The sequence below is a fragment of the Cydia strobilella genome, chromosome 2, assembly GCF_947568885.1.
Source record: "Cydia strobilella chromosome 2, ilCydStro3.1, whole genome shotgun sequence".
Taxonomy (NCBI): Eukaryota; Metazoa; Arthropoda; class Insecta; order Lepidoptera; family Tortricidae; genus Cydia; species Cydia strobilella.
Window position 1 is genome coordinate 5,928,478 of NC_086042.1, and position 15,743 is coordinate 5,944,220.

Consider the following 15,743-nt stretch of genomic DNA (forward strand, 5'->3'; position numbering starts at 1 on the left):
ATAATATTCCTCTTAGATAAGTTTTACATAAGCACCACCATTAATCGTCCAGACGAGAGAGAGAGATCTAATATGCCTAATCCTATAGTTACACAGTTCATTCTAATCTGACAGCGTCTGTACTTAGAAACGACGCTCGTTGTCACTGCCACTCCCATAATTATGCATTGGGTCATTATAAACAGTCTGTAGTTGCGTTCTGTTACAAGCATACATTACTATAGATACAATAGGTATAAATTAACTATAAACGAAATAAATATCATATACAAAGGAAAAATAACCAAGGCCTCCAGTGCCCGGGGCTGGAATCGAACCAGCGTCCTCCGCGAATTAAAATATTTTCATATGATATTGTTATTTGTTATACAAGGGTGCAAAGTTGTATTTTACCCGCGAGTGTTTCAACACACGAGAAGTAAAATACATTTGCATCCGTGTGTAACACAAAACTTTTCCCCTCACTATAGCGAGGAAAGTCAACATCCACAGGCGTTAGATCATCTTAATCACTGGAATCACTATTTTTTTTTACGATAATACGATATTATAACAGAAAACTGGAAGTTGTGCATCTTTACGTGTCGGAGCCGGTGAGAAAAATTTTGTTGACAATGTTGACATTTCTGACGATGCGTTTTGAAATTGCATCGACTCAACTTGTGCGTTCAGAATTACATTCAACATCATTTAAAAAAAAACAAATGTTTCTTATGGAATTTAAGGTTTATGATTTAAAATCATTAAATAAAGCCAAATTTGGTATTTTTTATTAAATTCTCAAACCATTTAATTAATGATAATTAATATCGAACGAACCATTATTATGAGCGTTTTACGTTTTGTTATCTGCCAAAAGCTACTTAAACACGCTCCATCCAAGGTCAAATTACTTTCCCCACTAGTGGATAAAATGCGTTTTTCCCCGCTTGTTTTAAAGGATAAAAGACGGCTTTCCGAGCTAGTGAGGGGAAAAGTAATTTATTTTGTTTTTAGATTATAAATTAACTAACAGGTTTGTAAAGTTTTATGAAAAACTAGCGACCCGCCCCGGCTTCGCACGGGTGCAATGCTGATGTATTATACATATGAACCTTCCTCTTGAATCACTATCTACTTAAAAAACTGCATCAAAATCCGTTGCGTAGTTTTAATGATCTAAGCTACTGTCTACATAGTGACAGACAGACGAAGAAGACAGTGAAGGGCTAAGTTTATTATCCAAAGAACTGAATTCACAACCTTTCTTTTAGGGATTTAGTGAATTTATAAATCCTTTCAATCTTACAAACATAAATTACAAAATAACAGGGTAAGGACAAACGATTGGTAACTATTTGAGGCTTATAAGACGTATGTAAGTATATGAACAACGACTTATACATACCTATTTGATTTAAGTTACATATTTATCAATTTATCATAAACCCAGAAAAACCAACATTTATTAATACTGTGCAATCAATATTAAATAATAAGAATATTAAATATAATAATAACGGGTCACTCACGTATTTTAAGTCGAAAAACGCTACCTGCGCCCGCGCTGGTCCGTCACCGTCAACGCAAGCTCCTGATGACACTCGACTCGTTTTTCGACTTAAAATACGTGCGTGACCCGTTATTAATATATTTATATGTCTGTGTCTCACGGGAGTTTTGTTATTAAAATAAGAATATTAGTGGGTATTAGGGAATGCAGAAACCATGTCGACAACATGATTGACCTGAATACACTTTTATAATCTCGTGGAAACGTCGAAATCACTAATGTAATTAATAACCATTCGTATCTGCTCCTTTCAACTAGTGGCTTTTGCCTATATTACACTACATCTGCATATTACCTATATGTATTTACAAATACATACCTACAATTCGGGATATCCTTTCTCGACTCGTGTCCATGTACTAAGCTAGTGCGGCTGGATTGCGGCAGTTAAAGCTTGCGGCACACAATATTATGTTTCTCATCTTATTCTCAGCTTGAGGCTTGTAAAGTTCTAAAACTTTCCTAAAATTAGGGGGTTTAATAAAACTTTAGAAGATTCAATTAGTTAATTTAAGTTTCACCCCTTTCCTTCAAGTACATTAATCAAAATGACAGATAAAGACAAACGATTAATGACTTATTGAGGCTTGCTTGTAGTGTAGCGCGTTTATGACTAACGCCATTAGTGTAAGATAAATAAAACTTTGGTTTTGGAGGCACTGCATTTCGATATTCTTTATTCCGACTAACTCTTAACCGTTTTTTATTATTAGGTACCTAGTTTTACAAATGTAGTGCATAATTATTTTCCATTATGTTTTTACGGAAACGCACGAACGTGTCTTGCTATTTCAGTCAGTCTCGGTACAAAAATTAGGTACAGAGGTTTACTGAAGTAGCGTGACGGTTTAGGCGGAGTATGTAACATTCTTAGGAGGTCACTTTCGAGTTCGTCACATTCTGAGTACGTCACTTTCTGAGAACGCCACTTTCTGAGGAAGTCACTTTCTGAATTCGTCATTTTCTGAGTACGTCGCTTTTTTAAGCATAGTAAGATTTAGGCGTATATATACCTGCATGAACAATGGATTCCAGCAATCATATTAGCTGTGCGGCATACGGCCGCTTTTATATATGACATACAGGTTGTGTTTTTAGTGGCCATTGAAGGGTAATAATAAGGGTATAAACCCCATGACTCCGTCATTTTGAAAATTTTCCGAAAACTGATTCGACAAAAAAGTATATTCAATTCTTGAACCTGCTCACAAAATTTCACGAGAATCGGTTGAGAAATGTGACCTGTAGAGGATAACATCCAAACATACGAAAGTATTTTCGTCCAAGCTGAAATGGAGACCTTCGCATATACTCGGTCAATTATATATAAGGCAATAGGCAATAGAGATATTTAGATATTTTGTACTTATAACAATCCACCTAATGTAAAGGACAGACAGTCGGACGGATGATTGGTCAATACTAGTGGTTCCATTTGGCACACCAAAGTGTGTGGCCAGCTTAATGTCTGTGGCTAACTCTATTCCTTATCAAGCCACCTCGACCACGCCATTAGCGTGAACGACGCTACACGTGACGCTGTCTGTACAGTGAAGATCGATGGGAAGATTACGTAACATTGTAGCATCTGCGGCAGTATTGTTATACTCGTACAACAGCCGTAATAGTCATTGCATTCCATTCCATCGAGTTCTATTGGTCTAACCGGAATCTGTTTCGGAATTGGTCTGAAAGTCATGACACCATCAAACATGCTTCCAACGCCTGCGGCTTTCGGTTACAAGATTGAACATTGTGCCCCATTATTGCACTTTGGTAAGTCTGACAACTCTCTAAGCTATGTCGACGACCTTTGTTCTCCTTAAAAACTTCTATCTCTGATTCTCACAGGAAAACTCCAAGAATAATTCGCTTCCTTGCTCTACGAGAACTTCGTGCGTTCGTGTAAGACCTACTTAAAGTTAAGACGCACCTTGTCATCACTGGCAAGAAGTACCTAAAGTTCTTATTTGTTTTGTAATTCTCCTAACTCTAACTTAGCATGCAAATGTTCTCCAATTTCGAAATTACCCTACTTGCATGTAATTAAAAGCCAATTTGCCACTCTGTTTCCAAGTAAGTAATTGATATTTATTACGTCTCCAATATGAAACATTACTAAGACTGACTGCCTTGAAGAAACTTCTGGCACTTAACTAATAATTCACAGAGTAAAGTTAGGAAAGTGATTATCGCGGTATCTATTAACTTAACCAAAATTTGTAGAAATAGAGGAAAGTTATAATAAATATAAGAGCACCTATCTATACCATTCTTATGTCAAGATAATTATTTTCACTTTATTTAATACATTTTTAAAAATTGCGTGTTACTTGCGTTTAGTAGAAAATATGTATATGAATTCGCACTAAAGACTAATAATGAGGATTTGCATTTACCTTAAGAACATATCCTTAAAAATATTTTTACTAAATCACATTGCAAATTAAAAATAAAGAAACACTTTCCCAGATTGTTCGAAAAATTAATTTCACCAAACCAACAGCTCTCTCATTAGAATCGATATTCGATGTATTGGCCTCATCGCGTCATTCACCTCTCAATAAAGCCTTTGAGCAGAACCATGATTGCACGATGCGCGCAAAATTGGTAAATTTGATTCAGAAAAAGTTCTGTTCGGATAATAAAGCTTTTAGCAGATAAAACAAGATTGTTTTTTGAAGAAGCATCAAATGGGATATTGGGAAGACAGGAAGTGGCTTTTGCAAAGCGGTATGAGACATAAACAAACCGGTTATATAAAAAAGCTTTTTTAAATAATTTTGCCATAATTAACTATATATATATATATATATATATATATATATATATATATATATATATATATATATATTTAAGCTCTTTGCACTACCTGTTGACTTTTGTATGAGTTCTACATTTCCTGCTACCCAAAGGTTGTCTGGAAGAGATCGCTTTTTAGCGATAAGACCGCCTGTTGTTACCTGGTTCTATTTTTTCTTTAAATATTTCTTTGTAGTTTTACATGTATGTAAAATGTATAATTTTGGTGCAATAAAGAATATTTACTTACTTACTTATATATATATATTCCAGTTTTAATCGTTAAACAAATAGCATATTCAATGCAAACCAACCCAATTTAAAGCCCATAGACTTAAAAAAAACCATAAAAGTATTACGACCCACATGCCTTCCTATAGGTCTTCCAATGATTAATTGTTGTATTTATATAAATATCGATAAAAGTAAAAAACAAAAATAAACAAGGAATCTCATTGTTTTGGATAATACGTCAGAACTCCAATCATTACACATTATACGATATTAAAGCACGTGTTAAAATTCAGTAATATATTTATAAATCACGCTATGGTTGCCAAGTATTTGGAGAATTAATTCAAAACAGTGATGGTAGGTTCGAAACCTTTGTGAGTACTGAGCTTTTTGGAACGTATGTTCGGATTATTTTTAAGCTCTGTCTTTCTTTAGCTTTTCGTTGAAGATATAAATTGTGAGGGATATCTTCATCATTCATAGGTTTATTTTAAAAATTCTATTATTTCATCTTCCAGACATTAATCTATGCAACTTAATCAAGAACAATAACGTGCATAGTGTGGGTCTCAAACAATAGTAATTAGCGAAGCCGTCAAACGCAGGACTTCTGGACTGTTATTCCACTTAAAAACCACAAGCGAGTCTAAAATCTCAAGTAAGCCAGCAATTATAAAGGATTACTCACGCTAAAACGGCCTGGGTCCGAGCCGTGGCAACACACTTCTTGATACTTCGTTTTCTTTAGAAAGAATCACGTGATCACCGATCATCCGTTATAGAAAATGGAAGAAAAAACGAAGGAAAAAGGAAAAGAAAACGAACGCCGCGGCCTGAAAGTGGACCGTTCCAACGTGAGTCATGCTGAAATGTGCGTTACAATTCGTATATTGACTTCATCCTTTATAGTATAAGCCATCTTATATTTGCGAGGCCTAAATTAAATGTCTACATGAGATTAACAGCATCAAAGACACAAAAGGTGTCAAACGCCAGAAAAGAGAGGGACTCGGATAAATATTTCTACAGCCCGCTTTCCGCCTCACACTAAAATACGGTAGCCACAGGCAGCTGATGTCCCGGATTCATATTAATTATATGAGTTATGAAAAATAATTAATCCATCAAAAAAGTCCTAACATAGAGGCACCAATGACCGACAAGAACCAATAACCGACACTTTTTTTTTGACCTAAGATAATAAGAGTAGGAAACCGATGTCTTCATTTTGCAACACCGTTCACTAGATAGCACACTGTTGACTGGCACCCTTTGAAATTTGAGCGAAATCCGTTCGCGAAATTTGACAAGCTAATTTGATTCCGTTTGCTTTGCCTGATTGGTATAATAGATTAATCATAGTGCTACCAGAGGATCTACCGCGAACACCGAAGATCAAAATGTTTCGTTCCCTTTTAATTTAATCCACGACTGTTCCATTTTACGCACAGACCCTATTATACTTATTATGTGTGTGTATTTGTATAATTAATACACTTTTTGTTTCTAATAGAATGGGTACAGTAGACAATAAATGAATACTTATTGAATAGTTAATTTTATTTAATTATATTGTGGTGATCTGGCAGATAGTAATGTCGATTACTGGGTATTGGTTACTGGAGATTCAGTAACGAGAGATTAATAAGATTAATCTCTTTGATTAGAGATTTATACCCTTTTTCCTTTACTTGGATTTTATTCTTTTGATTTTTTGTTAATAAAAATAATACACCTCAATCCCTACCATACTCAATCGCTAGTTTTGGCTTAATGAAAACTAAATAATTCCTAATTTTATAGAGAACCCCACTATCTCCTAAAACTATCGACTATTGCTTAGTGGCACCACGTAAAAAAATGGAAATCTCGTAGCCCAATAAGTTGTGAGATCCATCTAATGGATGATCTAATGTAGGTATAGCCAAGTTAGACTTTTCTGTACCTACCTATGCATATCGTTTATAGATTTTGTACTTATTTACTTATGTATATAGAGAGTGGGCAGTATAGACGACTTCTATGAGGACAAAGACGCAGCAGAGAGCCTATGATCACTACACCTTATTTAACAAAGTCCCCCGCCGCGTCTGTCTTTTTTTATGTTCGCAATAAACTCAAAAACTACTTCTTTCTACTTCTCTTCTACTACTTTTCACCTATCAATAGAGTGACTCTTGAGGAAGGTTTAGGTGTATACTTTGTAAACCCATGCGAATCCGGGGCGGGTTGCTAGTGTTCTATATATTCGACATATATAATCGAGCCAGTTGCAAATGATTACGGAATGTGGGTTTGGCGCTCCGAGAAATCAACTCAGCCTCACTTACTCAACCATTTGGAATACACGAACTGAAGATGACCGCGAGGCGTGGGCACCTATTCTATATCCACGGACAATTAGCATATCTTGGTTCTAACAGCTACTAAAGAAAGTTAGAGCCGAGAATGCTGCCGACGGCTTACTCGCACCAAAGTGGTCGATATATTATGCTTCGAAAGTTACCATAATTATATATACATACCAGTTTTTTTTTGATACCACGTCGGTGGCAAACAAGCATACGGCCCGCCTGATGGTAAGCAGTCACCGTAGCCTATGGACGCCTGCAACGCCAGAGTTATTACATGCGCGTTGCCGACCCTTTAAAAACCTGTACACTCCTCTTTTAAGGAACCCCATACTGTAGCCCCTCGGGAAAACCTCGGCAGGGAGCTCATGTTTAGGCGTGGCTGTCTATATCAACGGGACAATTAGTATATCTTAGCTGTATTATTTAGCTAATAGGAACACATGAATGGTACACGGAAAGAAAATGTCTAGTCACTTTAGTAACATTTAGAGTAATCACTTTTTTAAAGTTTGGAACAATGTCAAAATGTATGTTAATTCCGTGACCAGGATTTTTTTAAGTAAAAAAAAAGTTGTGTTAAATTATAAAACAGTGTTGTTCGTCCTAGGGCACCCCGGAGGTGCATATATAGGGCCTCCAGAAGATCCTTCCACGCCTTTCTGTCTTAAGCAACCTTCTTGGCCTCGTTCCAGCTCAGTCCTACGGCAGCTCGTTCTCTATGCTCCGCCTCCAGGTGTGTACGTTTACGGGCCTGCTTTCCGTCTTGAGGCCGCCACTCAAATGCGATACTGGCGTTGTTCGCAGCTCCTCGAAGGGTATGTCCGATCCATCTCCATTTCCGCATTAAACAGTGGTAGCAAAATATTATAAGTAATAAGCTTAGAAATAAATTAAGAGTGAAACATTCACTGTCTTGGGTGGGACTTGAACCCACGACCATTGGATCACTAGTACAATGCTCTACCATCTGAGACACCAAGACCGTACCCATTGCAGCGAATATTTCCACCATACATGAGCCAGGGAGGCTCTACACATACACAGATACACAGGGACACTCTTACGGTAAGATGTCGCTACAGCCTCCCTAGTGGCTCATATATATGGTGGAAATATTCGCTGCATTGGGTACGGTCTTGGTGTCTCAGATGGTAGAGCACTGTACTAGTGATCCAGTGGTCGTGGGTTCAAGTCCCACTCAAGACAGTGAATTTTTCACTCTTAATTTATTTCTAATCTTAATAGCATCGTTCGCAGACGTTTATGTTTAATACAAAATTAATATAAGTATAGTTCATTAAGAGCTCTACATTTTGTGATGAAAATCACATTTTCCGAGAAAAGTGACATGTTCTTTCCGTGTACCCTTCACGTACAGAGTTGACATACTGCTGAAATCTTACTCGCACCGTAGTCTTAGAAAATTGGCATATTAATATACGATCGAGTAGAGTGAGTCAGTACTAACACAAATTGACTTAAAATATATTACTTCGTAAAGACGGTCCTTACGGGCACTATGAAGTGGTCAAGTTCGTTGGTGCGCAAATCGAGTTTCTGCACATGTTCATTTGGTGCGCATGTTCGCACAGCATTTTATTTTATTTTATCTTTATTTTTGAAATCTTTGAGTAACACTAGTATCACGAGTCTTAACCTGTCTTATGTGCAATAAAGTGTTTACATACATACATACGAGTCGGTATTGATACTCAGTCGTGCTTACTCAGCTTGTTGGAATATTCAGACTAAAGATGACCGTGAGGCGTGACTGTTTGTGTCAACAGAATAATGGGAATATCTACCTAACCTAAAGGAACACATAAAGAGCCGCAAAACTGGTCGTTAGACTATTTAGTGTGGCAGTGACCAAGCATCCAGAGCAAAGATAGATATAACTCCGTAATAGATGGATATAGTCTAAGGAAAAAACGTGCCTCGAAAATCACGAAAATTTGATTCTCGATCAGATGGCGCCACTAGTTTTGGCCTACTCTCGTATAGAGGGCGTTGACGGTTTCGTTGGTTATTTAACAATTTTAACGTATATCAGTGAAAGAACATGGGTCAAAATCATAAAAATAATTAATGCAAATAAAAAAAAAACATTTATCCATATTTAAATACATTTTATCGTATTTTTATAAATCTTCATTTTTAGTTTTAAAGTGTGTCGATAGATGGCAGTGAATTTACTGTGGTTACAAAATTTACTATAACAGTACCGCTCTATCTTATTATATCCTCTTTGGATAGATATAACTCCGTAATAGATGGATATAGTCTAAGGAAAAAAACGTGCCTCGAAAAATCACGAAAATTTGATTCTCGATCAGATGGCGCTACTACCTTTGGCCTACTCTCGTATAGAGGGCGTTGACGGTTTCGTTTGTTATTTAACAATTTTAACGCATATCAGTTAAAGAACATGGGTTAAAATTCTAAAACTAATTAATGCCAATAAAAAAAAACATTTATCCATATTTTTATACGTATTTTTGTAAATCTTCATTTTTAGTTTTAAAGTGTGTCGATAGATGGCAGTGAATTTACTGTGGTTACAAAATTTACTATGACAGTACCGCTCTATCCTATTATATCCTCTTTGATCCAGAGTAACGCCCACGTACAGGAATACGTAGTATGGATAAGCTCCAGACCGTTGGACCGACGATCTCGTCAAAACCGCTAGAACCCGTTACATGAGAGTAGTAAGCTCATTTACATATTTTCATCATCCATACATGCTAAGTTAGAAATACATATAGAGTTGATAAAACTACCTACTGTCAAAAAATACGTTTACAAAGGTTGGCTATTTAGGACTATAAACAGGCGGCCTAGCCAAGGTGACAATCGCTATCGCTCCGCCATCGAATCGCTTTGTGTCTCTCTATCACTCTTCTATATTAGTGTGACAGTGACAGTTGCGTTTCGTTCGCTACGGAGCGTTAGCGATTGGCATGTTGTCTACGGGGCCAGGGCAGACCAAAAAAGAGATGGCGGGATGACTTCGACGCTTTTTGCAGCGGCTGGCGGGAGCATGCACCAAGCCGTGATAAGTGGCGGAAGAAAGGGGAGGCCTTTGCCCAGCAGTGGGAAACAAGATAGGCTAATAAAAAGACATATCATAGTCTAACAACTAAATAGTTAAAGATTGTGTTACAACTACTTATTGTGAGCTGATAATTATATCATCAAACGCAGAACGTTTGAAGATGACCACGAGTCGTGTCTATCTGAATATCAACGGAGGTTATTAACATAATATCTACATGGTTCTAAAAGTGAGAGACACGTCTTATAAGAGCTGTTAACATAACCGGAAGACAAATATGTCTTATTGTCAACCGAAATGATTAAAGTCACGGACGTATTTAATTTAAGTAGGCTAATCAAATTGTTCATGTTAATCAGTAATGTTTTTATTGTAAATCATTTCCTCCTAGAACTAAATTTTCTGTTATTTATCTACCTAATAAATATATCCAAAAAAAAACATAAAATGAACAAATTAGTTGTTAGTGTGAACGAGCCTTTGGCGAATGACGTCGTGGGTGTTGTGTACAACCCATCATTTGACAATAATGCCGAAAACGAGGGTACTTTCTCGTCTCGTCATCGGTCGCGGAGAGCTGCAGCCCGCAGTCTCCGTCAGTACGCCAACGCGTGCTCCCGGTTAAAGTGCGACTTAAAATGTCGAGCAATCATCGACTTAAAATATGCGAGTGACACGTTTTAATATATTTAATATGTCTGTGTCTCACGAAAGTATCATTATTAAAATTGGTAACAATTTTTGTTAGAACCATTATTCATTACCAAACATTTCTTATAATGCTATGACAACTACATGTTCACCCACTCTAATTTAATTATACACGTATTTAAGTTATTAAATTGCTTTTACAGTTGCATCTACTCCCAGTGTATCTTAAAGTCCATCCTCGCCGCTTGACTAGTTAGGTTAGCATTGCAAACCACGGCCCGGCGTAAGATTCAATCTCTTGATTGCTGCACGTCCATTAACGCTAATGCTGGCAAACGCCTTGTTCTATATTCATAGGACTTGGTATTTAGGGTTACAACAATACATTCTGGTTGATACCCAATTAGAGCAGTGTCAGACTCATTGCTCGTAGAACCTATGACCTGTCTCACGCTAGGGCAGGAAGGCCCAACCATGTGCCATATAATGCAGTATGTGTAAAGCTCCAACAAGAATTATACGTGTAGCCTAAATACTGATTGCTAATTAAATTTTATCAAATCGACCAAACCTCAGTCACTAAAAATGATCCTTAAAGGTATTTGAGCTTCGTGAATTTTTGATGCAGTGTTTGCCGTAAAAAGGTAAAAGCCAGAAAATGCAGCATGGAAAAACCCAACAAGATATACTTATAGCCTGAATCCTGATTGCTAATTGAATTTCATTAAATCGACCAAACGTCAGTCACTAAAATGACCCATAAAGGCATTTATTGAGCTTCATGCAATTTTTTAGCAAGATTGCTTTAATAAAAAGGTAAGAAAAACCGTACTTGAATTTTAATGGCCGTAGTTTGATAGGTTCGATAGATTTTAATTAGGATAGCAATTAGGATATAGATAGTATCGCTGTGAACTCGACGCCTGACTGCAGTTAGCGTTGCAAGCCACAACTCGGAGCCCGATTCTGATTTATTAATTTGTTATGGTCTTTAACTGGCTATGATACGAACTTGAAGATCGCTCAAGTGCATGCGAAAAAAAAAGTGAAAGCCATGCGCCAATCCCCAAGACGATCATCAAGATCGTATCAAAACCATAACTAATTGTTAAATCGGAATCAAGCTCGGGGTATGATTCAATCTCTTGATTGTAGCGTGTCCAATAAGGCTAATGCAGGCTTGAGCTAATTTGGGCTTACATGTAACAATTATTAGAATATATATTCAAATGGATAAATAAGGTGGAAACAACATCTGTTCAATTTCTTCATCTGTGGCCAACATTAACAAATTCACTGCCGGCAACGCACTAGGCGTGTTTTCTATTCGTTGGCGCTTTTCGCTACAAAGTGGAAGCGGTGTATTTTAAGAACCCTTATTATGTACCTGTTGCATAAAATACTATTTCGAACGAGCCGGAATAATATTCGTTTTACGAAAGGGTATCTGTTTATATGACTTGTTTTTAGAACGATTATTTATTTTTCATTTCGAGTTAATTTTGTGATGTTGGTAAGACAATTGAGTGCTGTTTACACAGAAGGATAGGTACTTAAGGGCCACTGTTTGCGACACGGAAAATGATGTCTCATACACACATTACTACATAGTATAAAACAAAGTCGCTTTCCGCTGTCTGTCCGTCTGTTCCTATGTATGCTTAGATCTTTAAAACTACGCAACGGATTTTGATGCTGTTTTTTTAGTAGATAGGGTGACTCAAAAGGAAGGTTTATATGTAAGTATAATTTGTAAAGGTTTTGCGTAAGTTTGTTGAACTACCCGTGCGAAGCCGGGGCGGGTCGCTAGTATATCTATATACCAATATTGCTTGCGACGTTTGATCTCACTCACTCACATACCTAGGTATTCTAAGTTATGCAACAGGGAATAGAACATGAGCAATATCACTTTGCACATTTCAAGCTGAGGATAGAGAGTTCAGTTACATACGGAAATGCCGCAAATGTTAAAGTAAATAACATTTCGAAAGTGCACATGACAGTGCAGTGGTCAAGAGTGCAGTTTAGATGGAAAAGTAAGTGGACACGTTTTAGGTCGGGTGATTCTAGGTGGTACGATATGAACAAGAGAATGGCCAAAATACTTACTTTCGTTTAGCTGTTTAAAACGTGCAGGTTAATTTGGGATTAGACAATTGGACATATTTCTCGTAGAAATGGATTATTAACACAATCTAGTGATGTATTTTATCAGGTAAAAGGAAGGTAGATGGCGGTAAATGCTAAATGCATTTTTATTCTTTCATTCATTGCACTTTAAGTTGGTTCAAATGGTTCAAAAGTTAAGGGGGAGACATTTTTTTTTCTTTCGGAACGATTATTTTCGAAAATATTCAGTTTATTAAAAAAAATGTTAAAGACCTCTTCGTTTTGAAAGACTTATTCAACGACATCCCACACCAAAGGGTTGAAGTAAAAAAAACATCCCAACGTTACGTGTAGCCTCTACATGTAAAGTTGGGATGTTTTAGGATACGGAAACTATAAGGGTTCTATAAGGGTATAGTTGACTACGGAACCCTAAAAAAACAGCCAAATAATAGCAAACCTTTTATAAATTATAAGTCAACTAGTCTCAATAGCTTCATCAGCAGTTACGGTTAAAATTATCTACTGTTGGCAGTACGTAATCTTTAAGTACACAAGTTTTCCGGGAAAAACAATCGCATTGAGGCTAAATAATACCCCACTTGCAGGAAATTTCCCGTTATACTCTTTTAACGGGTAAATGGAAAAATGATTTTGGTACAACAAATTGGTATCAACTTTTTTTTATATATCCTGCTTTGCCGAAATAAAATGTTTTATTTTATTTTATAATATTACCATTTATATCTTAGAATTGTCTTGTTATTACTAATGGGATAGGATACCAAAATAATAACTTTCAATTAATTCTTAGCTAAACTTGTTATTTTTGAGGGATGTAATGTATACAGGGTCTTAAACCCAAGTTTGTGGAACGCCCCGTACAAATGAGATGGAGGAAGTCTAGAAGCAAACTATAACTCTCCCAAATGTCACTTAAACTACTAACTCGTACTGCTCTGACAAATGAAAGCCGAATATGCGAGTAATTTGCACACGAAATATATGATAATAGTTCAGCCTTCGCCAAGTCAATCTACATTACGAATTATCTTTGCCTTTATTATCTCAATTTCATCATTCGCTTCAAAGAAATGTAGATCAAATGAATTACCTCCTTCTATTTATTTTCTCCTTTCTGAGAAAAAAATGCGCCATAATATTTTATGTTACGTACAAAATCTCTTTGGGTCAAACGTAATATATTATGAAACCATTCGTTGAAATTATTTGTTATGAAATATACAGGTTGACTATAGGTAAGGAATATCATATTCGGATACTTATTTATCTACTTTACATATGTAAATAAGATTGTATCAATATCCGTAACATACACAGCACATTTTACCGTAAAGAGGGGACATTCGGATGGCCACTGTAATATAGCTGCATTACCGTTGCGACATTCATTACTGCCGTAGCGTAGACGCGGGGTTGTCATCGTCATTGACAATTTCTTTGATTGATAAAATTAGCGACATTAGTTGCTGCATTACTGCCAAAATAAAAACGTTCAATTTGAAAAAAGCATTACATTTTAAACAAATATATACTACTCAATTATTAATATTACTCAGTTAATTTTTGGTCATTTTGTCGCTTTCCTTAATTTAACCTACTGTCAACGAAAGGACAAAGGAGGAAGGAAGGAAGGAGGATTACGATATTTTAATTTTGCCACTTTGATCGTTAGTATTAATTTGGTGCGGACTGTATTAGAAATATAATATAGAAATATAATATTTCTTTTCAAATACATCGTCCAGTCACGCATAAATCTTTCAACTGGAACTTTACATTTTTCCCACTTCCCTGTCTGAAAATCTAAAATATCCAGTGCAAAAGATAGTGTAGGATTATCAAGTGAGATATATTCAATACTTTATCTATTCTCAGTTTTCAATTTAGAGTGAGCTCCTTTGTAAAGATGCCTGCTCCGTTATACTGTGCTGTTGAATGCATATCGTTTTTGTATGCGATACCTTTTCTGTTATTGCGTTAATATTAAATATCTTATTTCCTTTTCACAGTAGAAATTTTCTACTGTGAAAAGGAAAGTAACAGATAATAGAATGATATATCAAAAATTAGAAAATATCTCAAATTAGAAAATTTACTTTTGCTTAAAATTTTGAAAAATAAAATTAAAAAAACCAATCGGACGAATAGTTCAAAAGATTACCTAACCTAAGTACTACGAACATCCATCAATATAAACTCTCCTTCTTTATTACATTAGTATAGACGTGACATGACAACAGCGCCGGCAAAGTGGTGATTTGTGTCACGGCACGGGCAAAGTTTGGGAACCCACGAACTCAATATTAATGCTCTTTACTTCCGAAAGTTGTTATCTTAAATATGTTCAGAGTTTAGACTTGCATGAATACACCTTTAAAACGCACGGTAGACTTAACATCTGGTGAGCTATTTGGTGTGTTTGAAAACAGGATTTTACAGGTTTTAAACTTCATAATTTTTACTTATACAGCGATTAATACCAAGTGTACTTTTAACGATATTCGTTTCCGAAAACCTTTATCACAACATTTATTTATTTATTTATTAAAAAAATTACACAGCATTACAGTAGGTACTAATGCACTGCGAAATTTAGGACAGAAAGTAATACATACAAACAAGGTACAGTATACAATCTGGGACTAGGTATGACAATTTTTTTTTACACAAATTCAAAGAAACGAGGTATATACACAAAATAAAACAATATACAAAGAAATATTAATAACTAACTGAGGACGGACGGTCATCCATTGCCTCACAAAGGTTTTTGCATTCCTCACAAATTAGCCTCCAACTACCGGCAAAAACGTCACAGTCCGGAGCCGACTTGAGAAGTGCGTTGATGTAGTGCAAAGCGGGAAGCCGTGGTGATTGCCTGTACGCCGCAGTGCGCGCTTTAGGTGCAGCAAGTAAGTCGCGATGACGAGGTCTAAAATTAAACTTTGCCTGAGAC